This window comes from Vicugna pacos, chromosome 1, assembly GCF_048564905.1.
Source record: "Vicugna pacos chromosome 1, VicPac4, whole genome shotgun sequence".
NCBI classification, from domain to species: Eukaryota; Metazoa; Chordata; class Mammalia; order Artiodactyla; family Camelidae; genus Vicugna; species Vicugna pacos.
In genome coordinates, this window is record NC_132987.1 from 61,230,748 (window position 1) to 61,256,375 (window position 25,628).

At 39.7% G+C, this 25,628-nt stretch overlaps 1 long non-coding RNA gene across 1 annotated transcript in view; it reads left to right on the forward strand.

Annotated features, from left to right (window-relative positions):
- The window catches only part of LOC116282632 (uncharacterized), an 85,398-nt gene that overhangs the window by 16,343 nt on the left and 43,427 nt on the right, over positions 1-25,628 (forward strand). Inside the window, exon 3 of the long non-coding RNA XR_012073608.1 lies at positions 4,539-4,669. This is a non-coding gene — a long non-coding RNA (uncharacterized lncRNA). The remainder of the gene's footprint in view (positions 1-4,538; positions 4,670-25,628) is intronic.

Sequence of the window (25,628 nt, forward strand, 5' to 3'; positions counted from 1 at the left end):
GTGTTCAACGAGTGCGTTCCCTGCCCGGCCTCCTACTCCCACGTTGTTCTCACCATAAACCTCGTACAGGATGGAGCATAGGGTAAACGCTCCCCATGCAGATGCCCAGCAAACCCAGAACCCTCTGCCAAAAGCCATGGCAGACGTTGGCTCACACTCTCCTGGGCCCTGTGAATGATGTAAGGCCAACTGGTAAGTATGGTGAGAATATACAAGTGCTACGAAGGCCTCATATGAAACATGAACCAAACCCAGGCCAATCCTGAGTCCCAATGACCCACAGTGGATAAATGAGATCTTTGTGTTAGCCCACGATGTCCCCTTAGACCCCTTAGGCCTCAGCAGGGAACCCCCGACATCAGCAGTCCACAACCTGAGTGAGGCCTGTTTTCTTGCTACAACTTAGATGCTAAGGGATCTTCAGAATTGCTTAGAGTTGAGCTTTTTTGGCAAATGAAATTTCACAAGACCATGAAACAACTCCAGCAAAGCTCCACAAGGTGACACTCTGGCCAGAGGCCTAACCCCCACAGCTGATCTTTCCTTCATTCCTCAGAGACTCCTGAGAATCATTCTTGGAACCCTGGGGTTCCACAGAACACAGTGTGAGAACCACCACTCCAGATCTTGCTCTGTAATTTGGATTTACAGAGAACCTGCCAAACCACCAAACACTCAAATCTCACATCTCTTGCACCTACTACAAGATAGGATAACTCAGACTCAGAGAATTCTGGGGTTGGAAAGAACCAGAGACATCATCTGGACAAACTCACTTTACAGGGAAAGAAATCAAAAGTCCTGACTAGAAAAAGAACTCATGCAAGATGCAGAGCAAATGGTGGCAGAGCAGGATGACGACCCAGGGCAGGGAAGGAGGAGGTGTTGTACGCTCGCTGAATGAGAGAGGGGAAGGCCCTGGGAAAGTGGCCACTGGAGACCTAAGCTGCCCTCCTGTGTGCTCCCCCAGGCTCCAGCGCCCCATTGGTGGCCCTCAGTGCCAGTCATCTCCCTCCGTGGTGCCCTGCCCAGGCCTGCCACACTGGACAACTGCTCTTTCCCACCTCCTCCTGTTAACCAAGTTTATTCTGTTTCCATCCGTTCAGCGTCCTCCCTCTCCTTAAGTTAAACCAATCCTCGTTAAAAAGCCTGAGAGGCCTGTTATCTCTCAAATTACATACAATTTTGGGGTCAATGTATCTTTTCTTTAAATTGTCTAATTTATTGACATAAACCTGCTCATAAAACCCTCTTGTTATCTTTGCAACATCTGCGGCTTGCACAACAAGGGCCCCTTTTACAGCCCTGCTGTGAGTTATTTGAGCTTTCTCTCGTGTTTTCTTCAGCAGTCTTATCAGAGTTTTGTCTATTTCATTATTTTGTTGTAAAGATCACTATTTCTGTGTCATTAATTTATACTCGTCATTATTTTCTTCCCTCCACTTTCTTTAAGTTTACTCTTTTGTACTTTTTCTGATTTCTTGAGTTGTAGGTTTAGTGCACTCATTTTCAGGCTCCCTTTAAAAATAAAGTTTTATTACAATATAATTCACATACCATAATAATTTACCCATTTAAAGTATATAATTCAATATTTTTTGTACATTCACAGAGTTGTGCAGCTATCACCACAGCCAATTTGGGGGCATTTTATCCCCCTAGAAAGAAACGCTGTACCCATTCTCTTAACATGCCTCCCCTTCCCATCCTCAGCCCTAGGCAGCCTCCAATCTACTTTCTGTCTCCATGGATTTATCTAGTTTGTACATCTAATATAGGTGGAAGTATACAATGTGGGCTTTCATGACTGGCTTCCTCCACTTAGCACAATGATTTTGAGGTTTATCCATGTTCTGGCATGTATCGATACTCAGTTTTTTTCATTGCCAAATAATATTCCATGGTATGGACATATCACATTTTGTTTATCCATTCATCAGGTGATGGACATTTTGGTGGTACTTTCTGACTATTATAAATAATGCTACTATGAACATTCATGTACAAGTTTCTACTTGGACATATGTTTTCATTGCTTTTGGGTGTATGTATACTCAGGATGGAATTGCTGGGCCATATATGGTAACTCCATGTGAAACATTGTGGTGAACTGCCACACTGCTTTCCAAAGTGGCTGCACAATTTCGTAGTTGCACCAGCAATGTCTGAGGGTTTCAACGTCTCCATGTCGACATCAAAATTGCTATTACGTCTTTTAATTATAGGCATCCTAGTGGGTGTGAGATGGTGTCTCGTGATTTTTGACTTGTACTTCTCTGATGTCAGTGATGTTGAGCCATCATGATTCACCATTTCATGTGTTTTTATGCTTTTCATATATCTTCTCTGGAAAAATAATTATCCAAGTCCTTTGCCCATTTTAAAAATTAAGTTGTCCCTTTATTATTGAATGTTAAGAGTTCTTTCTACGTTCTGTAACATAAAAAGTCCCTTATCAGGCATACGGTTTGCAAAAATTTTTCTTCCATTCTGTTGGCTGTCTTTTCAGTTTCTTAAAATGGTGTCCTTTGAGGCACAGAAGTTTTTAATTTTGTTGATGTCCAATATTTTTCTTGTGTTGCTTCTGCTTTTAGTGTCATATCTAAGAAATCATTGCGTAATCCAAGGTCATTAATAATTACACCTATGTTTTCTTCTAAGAGATTAATTAGTTTTAGCTCTCACATTTAGGTCTTTGATCCATTTTGAGTTAATTTTCATATATGGCTTGAGGTAGAGGTATAATTTTACTCTTTTGCATGTGGATAATGACTTGTCCCAACACTATTCTTTCTCCATTGAGTTGTCTTGGTACCCTTGTTGAAAATCAATTAACAGTAAATGCGAGGGTCTACTTCTGGACTCCTAGTTCTAGCCCACTGATCTGTACAAGCCACTTTTAAAATATATGTAAGTAGGTTATCCATTTCCCTCTAAGGACCACTTTAAGTGTATCCCACATACTTAATAGTAATTATTATTCAATTTCAAATATTTTAATAATTTTAATATTATTTCTTTCTTGATTGATGGGTTATTTGTAAGTCGGTTTTTAAATAACCAAATAAAATTGGGATATTGATTACATATAATTTTTGTTTATATTATAGTCAGGGAATAAAGACTCTAGATATTAAACCTTAGATGAGTTTTTGGAGATTTATTTATGACCTAAAGAGAGTTCAATTTTTACAAATGTTTTAGCATATTTTTAGAGAGTATTATATTGTAAATGGAGTCTCTAAAATGTTGGGTGCATGGTTTACATATATCCCATTTGATTAAACTTATTAGTTACTTTAGCCAAATCTTCTCCATTCCTAGTATTTTTAATAGTTAATACATTCTCATGGTTAAAAATAAAAATAACAAAAATACATTGAAAAGTTCCACTCCCACCCAAGTCTCATCTACACATTTGTACTCCAGTCCTCAATAGTTACACATTTTTTTGCATGTTCTTTCCACACCAACATAAATACATAAAGATAAGGATATAAATTCTTATTTTCACCCTCTTCCTTAAATAAAAGGTAGCAATTATATAGACTTTCTTTCTTCAGTTAACAGTATATCTAGAAATCTTTTTACATCAGTACAGAAAGAGCTTCATTATTATCTTTGGGTAGATGCAGCAAAGTTTATTTAACTTGTTCTCTAAAGGACACAGGTTGTTTCCAGTTTTTTTTTTTTTTTTACAAATACTACTACCACAAATAACCCTATCCATATGTCATTTTTATGTGTGTGAGCTCTCTATTAATTTTAGACACACTTGTATTCTTTATCTGTCTGTTATCCCAGTTTGCTGGAACTCTAGTCATTCTGTCCATCCTGTCTTCAGACTCTTGTGCATGGTGGACATTCCCTCATCATTGGTGTGGCTTGTGTTCTGTGAAACTCCTTTCATCCCAGATGATGGAATAGTCCCTCCAGAGTGTTGCTGTATTTGCTTCTCCAGGCAAATCAAAAGTATCAGCAACCTGGGACCCACTTTTTAATGTTTAATGTAAAAACTTTAATGGTTTTTGGCTTGGGAGTTTCCTAGACTTCTGGGTAGTATAAATTCAAAGTTAAATCTATGTGAGACGCAGGTTCTGAGTTTTGATTTCTCAGGGGAGAATTTTTCACACTGAGCCTAAGCAGAGGCAGACATGCTTTCCTGTTATTTTGCTGAGCCTATGGACAGGTTTCTTTCCAGTCTGTACTTGAGGGTTTGGCCTTCCTAGAATGCCAGCTCTAAGCAGGGGTCTCATTCTAACTCCCTGCCTTATACGGTCCAAGGTCTCATTTCCTGCCCTATGTGGACATGGAAGCCCAAGCGCCCAGGTTCCTGAAACTGACAACCGCATGACCACCACGCCTACCTCCACACCAGTCATGCCCACAGCTACCCGCCCTTCACCCAGGAGGCAGCAGCAGCAGTTTTTTCGCTACAGCTTTCATTCCCCTCTTCATTTCTGGTGCCTGGTGATTTTCCTTTCCTGTTCGCACACTTGGATATCCATTTACAATCATTTTTGTTCTATTTTATCCAGGTGTTTGTGACAGAAGAATTTGTGTTTATCCACTTGTTTTCCTACAGTCCATCTTCTCCCTGGACTTTGCACTGATTCACATGAACACCATTTACAGTCCATCTACCACAGGACCTGTTTGGTAAACACAGGTAACTATTCCATAGAAAAATCATACAGATAGTCAGACCGCAAGGGCTAAATTTCAGTTGCCGTTATAGTACTCCTTTTCAGGCTAGGATTCTGATGAATCCTTTTCTCTTTCCATTTTGCTATATGGTTCTCCTTCTATTGGGCTTAACGAATCATTTAAGTTACGGATTTTTAATCAAAACCTTTAATATCCATCTTGTAAACACCCAGGGATGGTGTAAATAAACAGATTCTCATTTTAATCCCACTATTTTCAGATGGAACATGAGGTCAGGAGCATTTAACTGACCTACTTGTCACTATCTTGGAGGGGTGATATTAACCAGAAGTAAAGAGCCCTTTCTGACTTCCCACATACATAGTGGTGATTGGAATTTTGATTAATATTTCTATCCTTTTGTTCTTTACCACTAGGCACTATGAAGCTATTTATCAATGTCAGTTTATTGTCTACAAATAGAATGATAATCTGCACTTCCTTTGATTTTAGAACATTTTCCCTCTACGTCTCCCCTGACATGTAAGACTTATGTAATGTTGATATTTCCCTAATCTACCAATGCTCGACTTGAGAGGGGACTCAAGCAATATTTCTTATGTCACAGAGTAGCATAAAGCCCCACTCTGTAGAAAGTATTTTAGTATGTTTTGGCAAGTGATTTACATTGAAAGATGCTACAAACTGACTAGAAGGAGACTTCCTGGGGCAAAGATCTCCAGATTGGGGCTGGGGGTCATGTTGACAAGCCGATGCCTCCCATTTCTCCTGAAAATATATCCACTGCTGGTCATTGAATGGATTGTTGTGGAAGTGGTTGGGGTGAGAATCAATAAAACTAGAGTAGAATTGCAAAGTATTTCATGGTTCTGTGGTTAATATAATAAGCCTTGTTCAGAAGGTTACTCTTTCCTTTGATCTAGGCCAGGAATATATAGCTCTGTCCCAATAAGAAGCAAGCGTCATAATGTTGGCACAGTCTTCATTTTCTCTGTATTATCCCAGGACATATACCCAGTACTCGGATGGGGGTCTTGTCATCAGTCTGAGATTTGTGGTTCCTTTAGAACTAGAACAACCCAGGACATCTCCTCTCTCACCTGCTGTCTCCTTTGCAAAGCTGCTTCCAAGATATAAGAACTAACTCAAATTCTCTAAAGAGAACAAAACTTGGATAACCCAGAGTCAGCAAGGGAAATGCTGAGTTTAGGTGTAGAAAATTCCAAATGTCACCGGCAAACAAAAAGAATATATATCAAAATGATACTTCATTTCCAGCCATTCCATCATGCCTGCTCAAGAGAGATGAATACTGTGCTAACTTATCAGTCAGCACCATGATACATCTGCTCCATCATAATTATCCTATACTTAGGAGAGCTGACCTGGAATGAGAGTGCAAGAATCGCATAATCTATTCTAAGTGCACAGCATTTTCAATTCCATTCCCTTGGGGAAGCTGAAAGGCAGGTCACTATAATTTGCATAGGCTGGAAGTAATTTGATTTTGTTAAGTTACTTACAATACTTAGAATTATAGAATCATAAAATCTCAAGGTTGACAGAGAACGTAAAGGTTATTTAGCCCATCCAATTCAGGGATCTCCTTCACAATATCCTTACCAGTTGGTTGTACAAGCTCAGCTTCAATAGTTTCAGCGATGGGGAGCTGGCCTTTCCACCAGGAAAGCTAATGGGACTATCCCTTCCCCACTATGAGGAGGCAGAGAGTTCCCAGGGAAGGTCACAGCTGTTCAAAAACCAGGTTTTCTACAAATTCTTGCTGAGCCACTGTAGCAGGCACCTCCATTTCCTCATCACCCTGTGACTCACCTCTTGGGAGTTCCCCAAACCTTTCCCCTTTGGCTCAAATCCTGTCCCACCACTCCTTCCCACCTCTCGGCAGGCATCCTCATGTCTACATGTATTGAGGAAATAAAGACTATCAGACCAAAACTGTTAGCCTCCTTCCTTCCACTCTCTCATTGCTCATCTTTTCCTTCCCCCTGTGCTCAAGGAAGAAGTATGTCTCTTCTCAACCCAGGGTGAGCCTTCCTCTTACCGTGCCAGGGTCGGGGTTTATAGCAAGAGTGTGTCTCAGTCTTTCCTACCAGCTTTGATGAGGGTATTTTCTCATTCACCCAATGTGCAGGAGTTGCCGAGGTTGCTCTTGGATTTCTTTCAGAAGGAGTTGTTTCATGTGCAGCTGTAGATTCAGTGTGTCCATGGGAAGAAGTGAGTTCAGGAGCCTCCTATGCTGCCAGTTTGAACAGCATAAACCTTCTGCACTTGCTGGAAATCACAGAAGCTGTCACATGTTAAACTTGAATGGCGAGGCAGGTCCTTTCTTTCCTGTAGGTCCAACTTCTCCCCACTGCTGGGTCATTCTCCTCAACCTATATGTTCAGGCCTTTCCTATACTTAAAAATAGCCCCTCTTCCCCCTGCTGCCCTTCTCATTCCTCTCGCCTCATCCTTGTATTAGTTAAGGCAGACTAGGTTGTGCTGCTATAACAAACTCCCCAAGTCTAACATAACAAAGGTTTGGCTTATTTTTGAGGAAAAATGTCCACTACAGGTTAAAGTGACTTTCCAGAGCAAATGTCTTCCATGCAGGGATGCAGAAAAGCAAGCTGCTTTAATCTTGTGTCTCCCCCGTCTCAGCACAAGGCCTCCTCCACTTGCTGCAACAGAAGTGAAAACCCCTTTCTAACTCCAGGAAGGTAAGGGAAGTTACAAGGAGGAAGTAACTGAAAATTCACTAGGTTTTCACCACCTTCACCAACTTCCTTGACTACAGGTTCAATGTCTGTTGTCTCTACTTCTTTGCTTCTGAGTTATACCTTAACTCCTGAAAATGGCTTTTGCCCCACACTCTCTACAGAAAATGCTCGCCCTCCTAATGACCAATTATTGCCTTGGCTTTTCCTACTTGGGTCACAGGGACTCAGCTTCCTGTAGAATCCCCTTTGCTGAGCTGTGCTTTAATGTCTGACTCTGGGCTTTTCTTGACAGTCATAAGAAGTAGCCAGGATTAATTGTCTATATTTACTATGGAGATATTTTGAAGAATAAATCTAACATATGCCCTCATTTTCCTTATATAAACACTAGGTAAAAAATAATTTTAGAATTTAGTGCTGGCAAGAGTGACTTCTCTCCTAAGAAAATCTCTTTGCATCATTTATATAACATTTCATTTTTTTATACTGGCTGCTGAGAAGCTTAGAACCAAACCATTTGATCCATTCTAGTACTAATATTTATAAAGACATCCAAATCAGAGAGGAAGAAGTAAAATTGTCTTTGCAGGTGATATAATCTTAGAAAGAGAATATCCTAAAGACTCCATCAAAAAACTGTTAGAATGAATCAATGAATTCCGTAAAGTTTCAGGATACAAAGTCAACATACAGAAATCAGTTTCATTTATAACACTAACAATGAAACATCTGAAACATAAAAAGAAAGAAAGAAAGTAATCTCATTCACAATTGCATCAAAAACAATAAAGAACTTAGGAATAAATTTTAACCAAGGAGGTGAAAGATCTGTACACTAACAACTGTTAAGACTTTGATGGAAGAGATTGAAGACAAAAACAAATGGAAAGATATCTCATGTTCATGGTTAATTAATATTTCTAGTATTATTAGCAATATTATTATAATATTATTGCTAATATTAATTAATATAGTAATTGAAACAGTATGGTACTGGCATAAAAATAGACACATAAACCAGTGGAACATAATAGAAAGCCCAGAAATAAACCCTAACATATGCAATCAACTAATATTTGAAAAGTAGCCAAGAATATCTGATAGGGAAAGGGTAGTCTCTTCAATAAGTTGTGTTGGGAAAACTGGCTAACCACATTCATACGGAAGAATAAAACTGGACCCCTATCTAACACCATTCACAAAAATTAACTTGAAATAGATTAAAGGCTTAAACATAAGAGCTAAAAACATAAAACTCCTAGAAGAAAACATAGAGGAAAAGTTCCTTGACATTAGTCTTGGCAATGATTTTTTGGATATGACACCAAAAGCGCAGGGAAAAAAAGCAAAAATAAGTAAGTGGGACTACATCAAGCTAAAAATCTTCTGACAGTAAAAGAAACAGTCAACAAAATGAAAAGGTAAACCTATGGAGTGGGAGAAAATATTTGTAAATCATATATCTGATAAGGGGTTAATATCCAAAATATACAAAGAATTCATACAACTTAATAGGAAATAAGCAATCCAATTAAAAATGGGCAGAAGAACTGAATAGAAATTTTTCCAAAGAAGACATACAAATGACAAATAGGTCCATGAAAGGTGCTCAATCATCGGGGAAATGCAAATCAAAACCACAATGAGATATCACCTGTCACTTGTTAAAATTACTGTCATCAAAAATATAAGAGGTAACAAGTGTTGGCAAAGATGTAGAGAAATGAAGACAGCTGAGCACTGTTGATTGAAACACAAATGGTACGGCCACTATGGAAAACAGTATGCAGGATCCTCAAAAAATTACAAATAGAACTAGCATTTGATCCAGCAATCCCACTTCTGGGTATATATCCAAAGGAAATGAAAACAGTATCTCAAATAGATAACTGCACTCCCATGTTCATTGCAGCATTATTCACAATAGATAAGATATAGAAACAACCTAAATGTCCATCAGCAGATGAATGGCTAAAAGAGGTGTGCTGTGTACATACGCAGTAGAATATTAGCCACAAGAAAGGAAATCCTGCCACTTGGGACAACATGGGTGAAACTTGAGGGCATCATGCTAAGTGAAATAAGCCAAAGACAAGTACTGTATAATGTCACATATAAAGGCCAAACTCATAGAAACAGAGTAGCATCACCAGCGGCTGAGCTGTGGTGGGAAAGGGAGAAATGCTGATCAAAGGCTACAGATTTCCAGTCATAAGATAAATAAGTTCTGGGGAGCTAACGTACAACATAGTGATTATAGCTAACAATACTGTATTGTGTACTTGAAAGCTGCTGAGAGAGTAGATCTTAAATGTTCTCACCACAAAAAAAAGCAATAGTAATTATGGGACATAATAGAGGTGTTAGCTCAAGCTATGGTAGTAATCATTTTGCAATAAATGTATATCAAATTAACATGCTGGTACACCTTAAATTTACACAATGTTATGTCAGTTAAATCTCAACAAAGCTGGAGGTAAATACTAATACTTATTATTTTAGCTTCCTTCCTTCCTGTTTCCTCAAACTTAATTTTCTCTACTTATCTCTCCCAGCCTATTTGAAAGATATCTTCTCTGGTGAGCTCTCAAATTTACTTTTTCAAGTTTTGAAGGTATAAAAATATTAAAAAGCCTTTTCTGACCAGAGTGGAGAATCTGTCTGTAGTGTTCTTAACTCTTCAGCAGAGCTGGAAGGTCCCACAGGGTCCAACTAAGCTACAATCAATCTCACTCCTGTTAGAGAAGGCAGGAGAATGAGCCCCAGGCAGCAGAAATCCTCAGCTCATGTCTGAACCTTCCAAATTCCCCTGCCCGAGCCCCAAGGCAGACACGGGAGGTTCTGAAGAGGGAACAAGTCCTGGAGCTGCTGGGTCTGCACTGCAGCATCCGCCTCTCCCAGCAGCACAAGCCTGGGGAAAGTCACTGCATTCAGAGAATGAGCGGGAGAGGAAACTGAAAGTCAGAGGAGAGAACTCTGTCTAAGGAGCCAAGGTGATGATCAAAATTTGGGAGTCAGGGTGATGCTGTCTTTGTAGAATTAAATGGGATATTTCTAAACTCTGGGATAAATGGCATGTAAATTGAGCTTTAAACTTTCAACAGAATTCACCCATGGATCTGCTCCTTGAAATCTGCCTGGCTCTTCTGATTCTTCACTTTTTCTATAAATACTCATTGTTTATTTCCCAAAGACTTTCTAATCTGTCAGCAAATATAATGAACAATGTTCTCTTTCACCTGAAAACAATGTCATTTGCTCATGTGGTTTTATTCCCTTTCCCAAGTCTAATGTTAGATATAAGCCTTCCCTTATTTTCTTGGTTAATGCTATTGGAGATTTGCCTATTTTATTATTTTTATAAAATGAGCACTTGGGTTGTTTATTAATTCTATTATTTTCCGGTTTATTGATTTCTGCATTTGTTCTTGCTGCTCTCAAGTCTGTTGGGGAGTAGAGGAAGATTAGTCTCCCAGCTTGAAGGTGGGGTCCATTTATTTTTATTATTTTTTGTTAAATGTTATTACCAATTAATACTATAAAATGTCCTCTAAGTACAGGTTCTGTTGTATCCCTTGGGTTTGATATGTAGTTTCTTGTTTTTTATGGTTTTACTTTACAAATGGTTGATTTTCTAGCTATATTGCCTTGTTACTAGAAAATGTGGCCTCCAGGGTTTTCACCTTTTCAAGTGTATGGTGTTCTTCCTAAAGATTCAGTGTGGTAGGCAGCTTCTGATTTGGCTCCCAGTGATCCCTGCCTCCTGGTGTTCATGCTCTTGTATAATCCCCTCTTCTGGAGTGTGAACTATACCTAGTGACTTGCTTCTAATGAATAGGAAAAGTGATGTGATGTCACTTTCAAGTTAAGTTTGTAGAAGATTGTGACTCTCATTCTCCCTCTCCCTCACCTTCTCTCTCTCTCTCTCATTTGCTCAACTCATGAAAGCCAGATGACATGTTGTGAGGCCCATAGTGCAAAAAAATGAAGACAGCCTCTGGCCAACAGCCAGTGAGAAACAATACTGCCAATAGCTATATGAATAAGCTTGGAAATGGATCCTTCCCTAGTTAAGACTTCGGATGAGACCACAGCTTCAGCCAAGACCTTGACTGCAGCCTTGTGAGTGACTCTGAGACAGCAGGTTCAGCTAAACTGCACCCCCATTAGTGGCCCTCAGAAAATGTGATAATACGTTTTGTTTTAATCCCCTAAATCTTGGGAGTAATTTCTTTTCTTTTTTTCTTTTTTTTTTAACTTTTTTTAAAATTGGATTATAGTCATTTTACAATGTGTCAAATTCCAGTGTAGAGCACAATTTTTCAGTTATACATGAACATACATATATTCATTGTCACATTTTTTTCTCTGTGAGCTACCACAAGATCTTGTATATATTTCCCTGTGCTATACAGTATATCCTTGTTTATCTCTTCTACATTTTGAAATCTCAGTCTGTCCCTTCCCACCTCCATCCCCTTGGCAACCACAAATTTGTATTCTATGTCTGTGAGTCTGTTTCTGTTTTGTATTTATGGGGTTTTTTTAGATTCCACATATGAACGATCTCATATGGTATTTTTCTTTCTCTTTCTGGCTTACTTCACTTAGGATGACATTCTCCAGGAACATCCATGTTGCTGCAAATGGTGTTGTGTTGTCATTTTTATGGCTGAATAGTATTCCATTGTATAAATATACCACATATTTATCCAGTCATCTGTTGATGGACATCTAGGCTGCTTCCATGTCTTGGCTATTGTAAATAGTGCTGCTATGAACATTGGGGTGCAGGTGTCATTTTGAAGTAGGGTTCCTTCTGGATATATGCCCAAGAGCGGGGTTCCTGGGTCATATGGTAAGTCTATTCCTAGTCTTTGAGGAATCTCCATACTGTTTTCCACAGTGGCTGCACCAAACTGCATTCCCACCAGCAGTGTAGGAGGGTTCTCCTTTCTCCACAGCCTCTCCAGCATTTGTCATTTGTGGACTTTTGAATGATGGCCATTCTGACTGGTGTGAGGTGATACCTCATTGTAGTTTTGATTTGCATTTCTCTGATTATTAGTGATATTGAGCACTTTTGCATGTGCCTATTGATCATTTATGTTTCTTCCTTGGAGAATAGCTTGTTTAGGTCTTCTGCCCATTTTTGGATTGGGTTGTTTGTTTTTTTCTTATTAAGTCATATGAGCTGCTTATATATTCTGGAGATCAAGCCTTTGTCGGTTTCATTTGCAAAAATTTTCTCCCATTCCATAGGTTGTTGTTTTGTTTTACTTATGATTTCCTTTGCTGTGCAGAAGCTTGTAAGTTTCATTAGGTCCCATTTGTTTATTCTTGCTTTTATTTCTATTGCTTGGGTAGACTGTCCTAGGAGAACATTTTTGAGATGTATGTCATAATGTTTTGCCTATATTTTCTTCTAGGAGGTTTATTGTATCTTGTCTTATGTTTAAGTCTTTGATCCATTTTGAGTTTATTTTTGTGTATAGTGTAAGGGAATGTTCTAGCTTCATTGATTTACATGCTGCTGTCCAGTTTTCCCAACACCATGGGGAGTAATTTCTTACACAGAAATAGGTAGCTAGCTAATATATTTACATTGATCAGTATATGTATATTTCATCTTTTTTTTTCTTTGAAGAAATATGTGTTCTCTGGTTGTTCAATATACATATATTAAAGTATATTCATTTTTTTACAAGTTTTGCTCTCAGCATTTGACCTCAATGACTGCTCCTCCTTAGGAGTTCCCTTGATACCACTCTGCTGTTCTGCCTTTTCTGTGGTAAAAGTGATCTAATCCAGGCCAAATGTAGCCTTCCCAGAATTTCTCTGCAAAATTTGTAATTAAAGGGAAAAAATGAAGTTTCTATTGGAGTTGATAGAGTTTCTGATGGTAATCTTGCACACAGAGAGGTGGTAAGAAAATAAAGCCAAGCATAGGAGGGCAGAGAGATAAGTTACTGAGGCCTGAGGACACTGCTCAAGCCCCTGGATCAAGCCATGCCTGCATTCCTTAGACTTCCCAGATCCACACCTAAATGGACTTTTTCCCTAAACAAATTCAAACCGGACTTACTCTCTCTCAACTAGCAGTCTTATTTAATATCACTCCCAGTATTTTCTCTAAACTCAGCATTTTTCTGGAGTTTCCCACATTTCCAATTTCATACTGATTATATCTACCTGGATTCCTTCACACACTAAAACATATCCAAAAAGTCATCTTTTCTGTCAAACCTACTCAATTCTTTAGGACCTCTGTTCCCTTTATAGGTGCCACCAACCTCTGAGTTACTTAAATTTAAAACCCCAAATTTCCTTCAATCTGTCTCCTTCTTTCTTCATATTCTGTTGTTACCAAATCTGTCATTCCCTAATCATAGCACCCACATGGGCCAGTCCTTCCTCTTCTCCCACCTAGACTATATCAGTAGCCTCCTCTCTGGTCTCTTTGACTCCCATCTTATGCCCTTGCAACTCACCCTGCATGGGTGACCAGGTGACTTTTCCTAAATTTCAGCCCTAGTGATGTCATTCCACTGACCAAAACCTTCCCTGACTTCTCATTGCCCACAGGATAGACCTGGCATTAGGAGCCATCTAGTCATCTGGGAGCTGAGACTTACTGAGCACCTCCTGCTGCCAGACCTGGCCTAAGAACCTCTGCCTATCTCACCTATCTAGTCTTCCTAAAACCCTAAGAAGCTCTACCTTTGTGTCCATTTTACAGAAGGTAAATAACTCCCGAGGTCATAGAGCTGGTACATAGTATGGTGTTTGACCTGATTTTTACTCACTGCACCATGTTGTACCACATAACATACCCCTATAGATATACCTCCTTAGCTGTCACTTTACTAAAGATGACATTTCAGTAAGACTATTGTGTGACTTTCCCCAGTTCCTTCCTCCAGCTTCCCACCTGCATGTCTTTGTTCATGCAGTCCCCTTGCCCAGGACATTCTGGCCCATCATCACCATCCTTCAAGAACCAGCTGATGCCTCTTCTTCCAGGAAGCATTCCCTGAATGTCCCGGTTAAAGTAAACTCTTCCCTCCATGAAATATATTATTTAATTTAAAAAAATTCTGAAGAAGTAATTCATGATGAAGTATAAAATACAAAGTATAAAGGACAATTTGGAGTAAAACAAAACAGTCTTTGCATCCTATTAACCAGTTTCCCTCCCCACAGGCAATCAATCTTAACAGTTTCTGAAATACCATTTTATAGATAGTCTATGCATTTATAAGCAAATACATGTTCTTCTCCCCTGCTTTTTTATTTTACCAATAACATAGCAATGTAACCTACTGTATATATTGTTCAGAATGTGGCATCTTTCACTTCATTTATTCGCAATTGTTCCATGTTAGATACATAAAGCTGCCTCATGTCTATCTGTCCGTCTGTCTGTCTCTCTCCTATAGTGAGAAAGAACTGTACTATCTATCCCATCCATCCATGTACCCATCTGTCTTTTGAATTGAATTGGACTTTATTCATATACATTTCAAGCTCCTTGAGGATGATAGTAGTTCTTTCACTTCTTTGACAGCACAGCCCCTGACCTGGGGGTCCACAGGTTGTGGGGTTTACTTCATTATTTTTCTTTTAGATGAGTTTCAGATTTACAGAAAGGTTGAAAAGAGTGCAGAGTTCCTGTATACCCTTCCCTCATGCCTTTTTAACACCTGATAATATTTCTCATATGGATGTTCCACAATTTATTAAGCCAACCCCCTACTGATAATTATTTAGATTATTTAGGTCATTTACAACCATTTACGATAACAAAATGTTGTGATCAAACATGAGTCATCTTATACATGTGCAGGTATACCTGGAACATAAATTCATAAATGTGGATTTGTGAGATCAAAGGGTTGTGTAATTTTTTGCAGGATGTTGCTAGTGTTCTTCAGGAAAGTTGTACCCACTTACACCCCCAGTAGTAAGAGTGTGACAGAGCCTGTTCCTTCCCACCCTCACTACCTTCCCAGTTATCCAGCTTTCTTATCTTTGCCAGTCTGACAGGCAGAGATTGTAGTTCATTGTAGTTTAATTTGCATTTCATTTTTATAAGTGAAGTTGAACATCTTTTCATTTGTTTAAAAACTACTTGTATTTTCTCTTCTGTGACATGTCTATTCATATCCTTTGCCCATTTTCTATTGGTCTTTTTCTTATGGCTTTGTAGGGGGTTCTTAAATATTAAAAGGCTTTTATTTGTGATATAATTTGCAATATATATCAGGCTTTGTTTATGGTATTTCTTTCCATACTGAAATTTTTTTAAAATTATGTATTTAAATGTATTAGTTTCTTATAGATTCTGGGTTTGCAGTTATACTGAGAAAGAACTTCCCTACTCTGAAAAATGGGGAAAAAAACTTTCATGGTCTCCTATAATATTTTTATAATTAAATGTTTGACCCATTTGGAATTTATTTTGATGCAGAATATGAGATGTAGATCCAAGTTAATTTTTCCAGACAGCTAATGATTGTACCAATTCTATTAAATAATTCATATTTTTATCACTTATTTGAAATGCCTTTAATGTGTTAGTGTATTCTTTTGGGATTTCTTTGCATTGATAATCAAAAGTGAAATTGGTTTGCAGTTTTCTTGCGTGCTTTTTTGGGTTTTGGTATTAGTGCTATGTGTCATAAAAAGAATTTTCCTATACTCTGGGGTAACAACTAGTATTATTGTTAAATATCCTTTTAGATTTTCATGGAATTCTCCTGTGAAGCCATCTGAGTCTCCTGATATTTTTGGTAGCTGTTGGACAATATTTCCTCTCTGTTCTTTATTAATTTTTCTGCTTACATGATCTGTCTATTTGGGGATAAATTTGGGGAATTTATATTCACTTATAAAATTATCTGTTTCATCCAGATTTTCAAAATGATTTGTATAGGATGGAGCAAAGTAACATCATACAAGCCTCTTAGTCTGGATCTAAGAATATTAGTCTCTTATTGAGGAATAAATAAATAAATAAATACAGCAAATGTTAGTGAATCTTTAGATTAGGCAAATGATAAAATTAATAAATCTGAGAGCTGCTTCTTTGAGGTAAAAAAGATGAACCATTAGCTAACCTAATCAACCACTAGTCTTTTTACTATCTCCATAGTTTGCTCTTTCTATAATGTTATATAGAATCATTTGGTTATGTAGACTTTTCAGATTGACTTCTTTCATTTACTGAGATGCATTTAAGATTTAGCCATATCTTATAGTAACTTAATGTCTCATTTCTTTTTAGCACTGAAAAATATTCTGTTATATGGAGGTACCACAGTTTATTTATCCATTCACTTTCTGAAGAACATGTTGGTTGCTTCCAAGTTTTAGCAATTATGAATAAAGCTGCTATAAACATTTGTTGGCAGATTTTCATATGGATGTCTAAGTCAGCTAGGGCTGCTATAACAAAATGCCATAGACTGGGTGTTTAAACAACAGACATTTATTCCTCAGAGTTCTGGAGGCTAGAAGTTCAAGATCAGAGTGCTAGCATGGTCAGGTTCTGGTGAGAGCCCTCTTCCTGGCTTGTAGACAGCTGCCTTCTTGCTACATCCTCACCAGTGGTGATCTAGTCTCTCCTTATAAGGGCACTAATCCCATCATGAGGACCCCACCATCACGGCTACATCTAAAACTAATTACCTCCCAAAGGTTCCATCTTAAAATATTGTCACATTGGGGATTAGGGCTTCAGTACACAAATTTTGAGAGGATATAAACATTTAGTCATTAACAGTAGACATCTGCTTCCAACTTATGTGAGTAAATACTGAGGAGTGTGATGCTGGTAAGAGTATGCTAGTTTTGTAAGAAACCCCCAGACTGTCTTCCAAAGTGACTGTACCATTTTGCATTCCCACCAGCAATGAATAGGAGTTCCTGATACTCTGCATCCTCACCAGCATGTGATGTTGTGAGTGTTCTGGAGTCTGGCCATTCTAATTGAGGTGTAGTGGGATCTCATTGTTTCAATTTGCTTTTCCCTAATGGCATATGATGTGGAGCATCTTTTCATATGCTTACTTACCATCAGAATATCTTTTTGGTTGAGATGTCTGTTTAGGTCTTTTGTCCATTTTTTAATCAAGTTGTTTCCTTATCATTGAGTTTTAAGAGTTCTTTGCATACTTTGGACAGCAGTCCCTTGGGAGATATGATTTTGGCAAATATTTTCTCCCAGTCTATGGCTTGTCTTCTCATCCTTTTGTATCTTTCACAGAGTGGAAGTTTCTAACTCACAAATTTGTCCACACTAAGCCTTCAAGCAATCATTGATTACAGTTCAAGTTTTCCTAACTTGGTACTGGTTCCCATAGAGGGTTCTGCTCTACTATGTTGTGATTCTCTGCCCCTTCAATTTGGGGGGCAGTGGTTTGCCCTTCGACCTCCCTTCTCTGAGAGATCTAAGAAGAGTTGTTGATTTTTCAGTTTGTTCAGCTTTTTATTTGTTATTAGGATTGAGGCAACTTCCAAGCTCCTTACATGCTAGACCAGAAACCAGAAGAACAAAATTTGGTTTTGTTTATTTTTTAAATTGTAAATACTAGGGATTTTTGCTTCTAGTTTTATCCACTTTTATTTGTATTGCATGGAGAGCAAAGAAAGTCTAAAGTAGTTCTACTTCCTGGAATTTACTGAGCTTGCCTTTGTGGATGGTGGCAGGTTTGATCGTAGCTGTCATAATTCATGATGATTTCTGTTTCAGCACAGGTCAGAGGAAGGTCATGGGGACATGTAAGGAGAGGTCTGCGATAGTAACAGTTCTGCCCTATTTAGCCCTGGAGCAGATTGTGGCAACTGTAAGTTCTGTTTGCCCTGAATCCTTTCTCCTTCTCTTTTCTCCTGCTAGCAGAACCCTTCCTAAAAAATGAGAGCCTATCCCATGTGGATAACCCCTCCCTGCTGCAAGGCTGTGCACATGATGATGGCCCAGCCAACCACAATACCCACCTTTTGGGTAACAGTGATTAGTTCAGAAACGGGCACAGGACACAAGAAGAGCCAATCAGAGTCTTGGTCAAATCTTACCAGGCTCCTTTGGATTCAAGTCTAGGGTTCCTTGATCTAAGGAAAGTCTGTCTGAGAATGAAACCAACAAAGAGGAAAGCAGGCTATGAGGAGAGAGAATAAAGAGCCATATTACTGCTGTTGTCACTTGAGCCCTTGAATCCTTAAGCCACTTACACCCTTTAGAACTTTCTATTTATAGGAGTTAGTAGATAACTTCCTATTTGTTTATGCAGTTTGAATTGGTTTTCTGTCACTTGCAACTGAAAGAGCCCTGACTAACACAGGTACACAAGGAGCTTTGGTTGGGACGTGGCGAAGAAAGACGACTGGGAGTGGAGACTGGAAAAATGTCTAGTCAGGTCTTCTGCTCATTTTTAATGGAGCTTTTTTGATGTTGAGTTGTATGAACTATTTATATAATTTGATATTCATTTCTTATCAGTCATATCATTTGCAAATATTTTCTCCCATTCAATAAGTTGCCTTTTCATTTTATCAATGGTTTCCTTTGCTGTGCAAAAGCTTTTAAGGTTATGTAAGTCCCATTTGTTTTTGTTTTTTGGTTTTTTTGGCTTCATTTCCTTTGGTTTAGGAGACAGACCCAAAAAATATTGCTGCGATTTGTGTCAGAGTGTTCTGCCCTTGTTTTCCACTAGGGGTTTTATGGTTTCTGGACTTAGGTCCTAGCAGCATGTGCCTAGCAGAGGGCTCAGTGTGCAACTGGCACTCTGCTGAGTTTACTTGAACTCACCACGTGATAAAACCTGTCAGTAATGCAGAATTTCAGAGGCTGATCTGACCGCTGGTGCAGAAAGCAACCCGGCAGAGTCCCCCTCTCTGCCCACCATTGGCTGTGAACTCCATCGCTGCTTAACCTGGGGAGTCAGCTCAGCAGAGCAGCCGTGAGAGAGAGGGCAGTCTGAGCCATGCTCCCAGGGGAGCATCTACCTCACCATCCTCCCTGTGCCTTCAGCCTGTGTGGGAGACGGCTGGCCATGCACCCCCAACTGCAGCACCCCCACCCAGCACGAGGCTCCTCCTTTCAAGGACTCCCCCAGGGCCAGGGACAATTTTAAATAATTCTTAGTGAGGACACAAAAGAAATTGCAGGATATGAAGTGACAGAGCCCTTAAAAAGTGTCCAGCTGGGGAGGTACATTAGTTTGCTAGGGCTGCTTTGACAAAACACCCCAGACTGGGTTTCTTAATAACAGAAATTTACTTTCTTACAGTTCTAGATGCTGGAATTCGCATGTCAGGGTGTCTGCAGGTTTAGTTTCTGTCGAGGCCTCTCTCCCTGGTGTGCAGATGGCCACCTTCTCGCTGTGTCCCCACATGGTCTTTCTTCTGTGCACCTGCACCCCTGGTGTCTCTTTAGCGCCCAATGTCCTCTTCTCGCAAGGACACCAGTCACATTGTATTACGACTCACCCTAACAACCGTACCTTAACCTAATCACATCTTTAACAGTCCTACCTCCAAATATAGTCATGTTCTACCAGGGACTGGGGCTTCAACAGCAGTCTGGGGGGACACAGTTCAGCCCACAATTGGGAGGGAGGGCTTCTCCCTCTCTCTTCTTTGCTGCGTTGCTCTTCCTCCCCCTCTTGCTAACCGCAGTTTCTGCCCTCTCCAGGGTGGGCTACTCTGGGAGAGTGAGATGAGGCAAGGGGAGTTGGAAAGTTCTCACTCCCTGCTTATGCGATGGTTTTCTTTGCTCCTTTTTGGAGGCCAGCTCCCACCCATTGCTGCAGACTGCTCACTGCGAACCTCTTGACTCGGTGGACACATCACCATCCCAGCTCATCCATGCGCCTTCCCCTTCAGGCATAGGAATCTGTGCCTCCTTCCTGCTGAGGTTCACTCTGCATATACCTGCCCTTGGTTATTAAGAAGAGCATGCTTCCCTAACATAGGCTCAAGGTGGTGACAGGTGAGTCTATGGACCAGGGCTTGGACAAGAACTAGGCACAAAATGGGACCTGGGTCCAGGCGAGAGCTGAGCACAGGTAGAGTGGCTGTAGGTTGTAGATGGAGCTAAGCCCAGGTGTTCCTGAACCAATTCTAGGTCCCCTTGCCTGCCCACAGTAGAGCCAATCTCCTGACACCAGTTGTAGTGAAGGAAAATGCAGCGTTTGTTGCAGGACTCCACGCAAGGAGTCCAGGCAGCTAATGCTCAGAAGGCTTGAACTCCATGATGGCGTTCAGGGAAAGGTGCTTAAAGACAGGTGAGGGAGAGGGTTGTGGGGAGTATGATCGCCTTGTGGACATCCTTCTGATTGGTTGGTGGGGAGGTAATTGGGAGTCAAGATCGTTAACCTTCTGGCTCCAACCTGTCTGGGGTCTGCGTGCTTGTGGGGAATCATACAGTTAACTTCTTCCACCTGGTGAGAGTATCCGTCTCTGCCAAACAGCTCAAGGGACACAGCTCAGACTATTACCTGTAGCCCATAAAGAGGAACCAAAGGTCCTTGACTTTAATGGCTAAACTATTATTTTGTCTTGCTTGACTGTTTTGCTTCGTTTTTTTAAATTTTCTCGTTTCTCTGACTTATTCTTTGGCACTCAGGGAAGGCCTAAGGCTAAACTCTTTCTATTAACAGGAGGCAGATGGAGGACATGAGGGAGTCTGTCCTGGGAAGGCCCCGTAGGGTCCTGCTGGGTTACACAGACGCATCTGGGAGCAGGTGGCTGCGGGTGGAGGAGAGAGGTGGCTAAAGGTGGTAAGTGGGCCGCCCTGGCATTATAGACTGCTTATGCATCAGTAGGATGGAGTTGTTTTGCAGAGAAACTTCTCTCCCTTACAGCCAGGAGGCGTGAGTGTTGAAACTGCAGGTCTAACAACAGGAGCTGACGTTGAATGTGTGTGTGTGAGGGGCCAGGCACTGTGCTCAGCACTTTGTAGGCAGGCGCTGACTCATTTAACCCTCCCGACCCTGTGGTGTATATGCACTCATTAGCCCCATTTTACAGAGGAGGAAACTGAAGCACAGAGAGGTTATGTAATGTGCCCTGGGTCACACAGCGAGAAAGCACTAGAGCTTGGGTTAACCTGGGCAGTTTGCTTCCAGGCCTTATGTGATCAACTACTGTACCATCATGCCCCTCCAAGGAGAGGCTGTTCAAAGGAGACAGTCACTCAGTGCACCAGATTTACAGCCATATGTAGGCAGACTCGGTGGGAGGAGACCATGGTGGGAGCTGGGCACCGCCTCCCCCATCTTCTCTCACGGAGCCCTGGGTTTGGACTTGGCCCTTCTCTCCTGCTCCCCGTGACAGCTGGGTGGGTAGCTGGGAGCGATCACCCCTTCATCCCCTTTTCCTTCCTCAGCCAGCACATTCAAGGTGGTCCATAGATCTTGGCTCAGCTGAAACTTAACTTCAGTTTGCCAACAATATGCAAAACCATGGGCAAGTCACTCTCCTCTCTACAAAGTTTCTTGACTTAGCAAACATAACCAATCCCATCCACTGACCTCAGGGTTCCTTCTCCCTTTTCCTCCAGCCCTGGATTCCCCAACCCTGGCTGTTTATTAAGGCCATTTTGGGCACTTTTTAAAATACTCATGTCTGGGCTCTCAAGTCAATTAGATCCCAGTGGGTGTGGGGGCACCAGGTGATTCTGCTGACAGCCAGGCTGAGATCCACTGCTCCCATCTTCCCATAAAACATCCACCTCAAGGCCACAGGCCAGGAGTCTTTCTCTCCTCAAGGGAGATGAATCAGAGGCACTTTACTGTGACTGATTTTAGAAGCCATGGCTTTTCCCCAAGGCCATTTTTACCCAGACCAACCCTAAATATGATGATCAGTGTTGGGCTGGTAGATCCTCAGGCCCTTGAGTGGTCTGTCAGTCTGGGGGGTAGGGGGCTGGGGCATGGCACCAACACTGGGGAAATTTCATGGCAACATGACCTATTTATCTCAGCTGAACACCTGATCAACTAAGAGAGGCCCGAGCCCTCCAGAGGAACTGGGGCAAAACCCTCATGAGCCAAGAGCACCAGCAGGGATAGGGCCCAGCACACTTCAGGGAAGTAGGTCCAGAATTTACAAATTCAACAGTATGATTGCCTTCTGTGAAGTGTTAGCAGCTGGCAGATTGGTGCCCTCTCACAGAGCCCATCCCTTATAAGTAGTGGAAGATGAGAAATTTTCCTCAGCAGAAACGGTGGGAGTTACAAGGAACCACGATTTAAGTTCTGGGCCCTCCTTACCGCAGAGACAAGTTCCATTTACAAGGACACCTGCTCGTCAAGTACAGGGACAAAGGTGAAGTAACAGGAAGGGCCCTAGTTTTGCACATCAGGAGAACTGGATTTGAAGTTCATTGCTTACTATATATGTCCCATATTGTTGAGGGATGTTCCATCTATGCCCACTTTCTGGAGAGTTTTTATTATAAATGGATGTTGAGTTTTGTCAAAAGATTTTTCTACATCTATTGAGATGACCGCGGGGTTGTTAATGTGTTGTATCACACTGATTGATTTGCAGATATTCAAAAATCCTTGCATCCCTGGGACAAATCCTGCATGATCATGGTATATGATTCTTCTAACGTGTTTTTGGAGTCAGTTTACTAGTATTTTGTTGAGGATTTGCATCTATGTTCATCAGGGATATTGTCCTGTAAGTTTCTTTTTTTGTGTTATCTTTGTCTGGTTTTGGTATCAGGGTGATGCTGGCCTCATGGAATGAGTTTGGGAGTAGTCTTTCCTCTGCAGATTTTTGGAATAGTTTCAGAAAGATAGGCGGTAACTCTTCTCTAAATATTCGGTAGAATTCACCTGTGAAACCATTTGGTCCTGGCCTTTTTTTTTTGTTGGGAGTTTTTAAATTACTGATTCAATTTCAGTACTGGTAATTGGTTAGTTCATATTTTCTATTTCGTCCTGGTTTAATCTTGGGAGATTGTGCCTTTCTAAGAATTTGTCCATTTCTTCTAGATTATCCATTTTATTTGTATATAGCTGCTCATCGTAGCTTCTTATGATCCTTTGCATTTCTGTGGTGTTGGCTGTAACTTCTTTTTCATTTCTAATTTTATTGATTTGGGCCCTCTCCCTTTTTTTCTTGATGAGTCTGGCTAAAGATTTATCAATTTTGTTTATCTTTTCAAAGAACTAGCTTTTAGTTTTATGTTCCAGCCTTTTCTTTGATGGCTGTTCTACAGGTAATTATGATTTTGCTGTGCTCATGAGAGGAAGTGAGCTCAAAGTCTTTCTACTCTGCCATCTTGGCCAATCCCTGAAAGATTTTTTTTTTTTTGAAGTACAGTTGATCTACAATGTTGGTTAGTTTCAGGTATACAGAAAAGTGATTCATTTACATATATATTTCATATTCTTTTTCGTTATAGGTTATTACAAGATATTGAATATAGTACCCTGTGCTATACAGTAAATTATCTACTATTTTATATATAGTACTGTGTATCTATTAAGCCCATAGAAGTTATTATTTTTTTTTGGATGTGATTTTAAAAGAGATTTTTTTCACTTTCCCTTTCTGATCTTTTATTGTTAGTGTAAAGAAATGCAACAGATTTCTGTATGTTAATCTTGTATCCTGCTACTTTGCTGAATTCATTTATCAGCTCTAATATTTGTTGTGTGGAGTCTAGGTTTTTCTATATATAGTATCATGGCATCCATATATAGTGACAGTTTTACCTCTTCTCTTCCAATTTGGATCCCTTTTATTTCCTTTTCTTGTCTGATTGCTATGGGTAGGACTTCCAATACTATGTTGAATGGTATTGGTGAAAGTGGGCATCCTTGTCTTGTTCCCGATTTTAGTGGGAAGACTTTCAGCTTTTCACCATTGAGTGTTATATTGGCTCTAAATTTGTCATAAATAGCTTTTTGTATGTGTGTGTGTGAATTTTATTTTGTTTCATTTTTCAGTTTTACTAGGTAAAATTGATACAGTTTGACTGCACATATACAATGTATTGCACATAAATACATATATACAACATGATGTGTACATTTTTTAAATTTACATATATGTACTGTTCATTATTTCTAAGGACACTTTAGAGCTTTAGCCTTTTAAACTTACATAGTTATCAAAGGAATAAAACCAACCACAAAATAAGAATTCACAGAATGTAGTAATCCAGTCGTAAAGGACAGTCAAATGTGCTTACACATATTCAGTAAATCAATCATCTAAGTTATTAGTTTTTGTTATGTTGAGATATATTCCTTTTTTATCTACTTTGGTAAGAGATTTATCATGAATGGATGGTGAATTTTATCAAATGCTTTTGCTGCATCTATGGAGATGATCATGTGATTTTTGTCCTTTCTTTTGATGTGATGTATCACATTGATTGAGTCATATATGTTGAACCATCTTTGTGTCCCTAGGTGGAATCCAACTTGATTGTAGTGTGTGATCCTTTTTATGTGTTGTTAGATTCTGTTTGCTAATGTTTCATTTAGAATTTTTGCAATTATATTCATCAAATATATTGGCCTGCAATTTTCTTTTTTGGTAGTGTCTTTTTCTGGCTCTGGTATCAAGGTGATGGTGGTTTCATAGAATGAGTTTGAGAGTATTCGCTCCTCTTCCATCTTTTGGAAGTGTTTGAGAAGGATCAGTATAAGTTTTTCTTTGTGTATTTGGTAGAATTCCCCAGTGAAGCCATCTGGTCCTGAATTTTGATTTGCAGGGAGGCTTTTTTATTACTGATTCTATTTCACATCTAGTGATCAGTCTGTTCAACTTATCTATTTCTTCTTGATTCAGTTTTGGTGAACTGTGTGTTTCTAGAAAGTTGTCCATTTCTTCTAGGTTGTCCAGTTTGTTGCCACATAATTGTCCATAGTATTCTCTTATGGTTGTTTGTATTTCTGTGGTGTTGGTTGTAATTTCTTCTCTTCATTTCTTACTTTGTTTATTTGTGTCCTCTCTCTTTTCTTCTTGGTGAGCCTGGCCAGAGGTTGGTTGATTTTATTTACTGTTTCAAAAAACCAAGTCTTGGTTTGATTTATATTTCCTATTGTTTTTTAATCTGTATTTTATTCACTGCCTCCCTGATCTTTATTGTTTCTTTCCTTCTGCTAACTTTGAATTTTGTTTGATCCTCTATTTCTGATTTTTTTAGGTGGTAGATTAGATTGTTTATTTGAGATTGTTCTTCTTTTTTGAGAAAAGCCTGTATTGCTAT